This window comes from Budorcas taxicolor, chromosome 16 (assembly GCF_023091745.1).
Source record: "Budorcas taxicolor isolate Tak-1 chromosome 16, Takin1.1, whole genome shotgun sequence".
NCBI lineage: Eukaryota > Metazoa > Chordata > Mammalia > Artiodactyla > Bovidae > Budorcas > Budorcas taxicolor.
The window spans coordinates 36,793,512-36,794,981 of NC_068925.1; the positions used below are offsets into that span (position 1 = coordinate 36,793,512).

The 1,470-nt window shown below is 39.9% G+C and overlaps 1 pseudogene; it reads right to left on the minus strand.

Moving 5' to 3' along the window:
• Positions 1 to 422: 422 nt before the first annotated feature.
• LOC128061391 (40S ribosomal protein S4, X isoform-like) lies at positions 423 to 1,206 on the minus strand (annotated as a pseudogene).
• Positions 1,207 to 1,470: the final 264 nt, after the last annotated feature.

The following is a 1,470-nucleotide window of genomic DNA, read 5'->3' on the forward strand; positions in this document are numbered from 1 at the left end:
AAGTGATGGACAGGGAGGCCTGGCGTGCTGCGATTCATGGGGTTGCAAAGAGTCGGACACAACTGACCGACTGAACTGAACTGAACTGAAGTGGTGTTTACAGTGTTTCCCACTAGGGAAGCACCCCTCAGCCCCTGCACAGGCCGGTTAACTCTCTAAGAGTTATACAAAAGGACTTTTAAAATGATTGCTTAAATTTAACCCTGAAGATCTTTGCCATCTCTTGTCTTTACGGGTGGTGTAGGTTTCTTTCTGTAAGAAGCACTTCTGAAGTGGCAAAGAAAATACCACAGGATTAGAGAAAATTTAGTAAAATTATAAACACTGCTTTCAGTCTTCTCACTTTTTTTTTTTATTAATCACTTGGTATTATCTTTAATTAAGTACAAAGACTTTTCCAATCACATCACGTAGAGATCATTTTATCCACTGCTCTGTTTGGCCACCAGTCTCCTGTCTCTCCTCAGCAACGGTAAGGCGAATACCCTTCCCACAGGGAAGAGAGAGCCACCATTTGTTGCCTTTGCCAATAATGAAAATGTTCGAGAGCCATGTGGCAAAGCTGTTGCCGTTTGCATCTTTCATATGAAGTACATCAAAAGAACCTGATGTCTCTCCCGGTTGGTAATCACACCAGTTCTTCCCAGGTTAGCACCACCAGTCACCATGCACAGGTTACCAGTGTCAAACTTGATGAAATCAGTAATCTTGCCAGTCTCCAAGTCAGTTTGAATGGTGCTATTCACCTTGATGAGGGGGTTGGGGTAATGGATGTGCAAGCATCATGGGTCACCAGATGAAGGATTCCTTTTGTCCCCACAAAGATCTTTTTTACTTTGCACAATTTATACTTGGCCACCTCAGGTGTAATACAATGAACAGCAAACGATCCCTGGTGTCACAGATCAAATGAAAATTCTCCCCAGTCTTATTAATGCTGATGACATCCATAAAATCAGTAAGGTAGGTTATATCAGTGTGGAGTTTGCCATTGATCTTAATGAAATGCTGCATGCAAATCTTCATTTCATCTCCTTTTAGGGCATACTTAAATCTGCTCCTTAGGAAAATGATTAGGGGTAGACATTCCCTCAGCTTGTGGAAACCAGTAGATGGACAAGTGGCAAACATACCAGTCAGTTTATCCAGCATCCAATGTTTTGGAGCTGCTACATGCTTCAGGTGCTTCTTGGGACCCTGAACCATGGCTGTCCCAGGCATGAAAAGAGGCCTGCCTTCTTCCCCATCTTCTCACTTTGCTCAACTATTTCTATTTTTCCATATTATTTTTCCATGCATACACATATCTATTTAATTGCAATCAATTTGAATATTATTTTGAAATGTATATTAATTTTATACTATGAAGTCTTCCTCATATTTTATAGACTTTCTATTATAATTTTAATTTCTGTGTACTATTCCATCTTATTTGTGTAAATTTATTAAATCATTATCAGACTGCTGTAT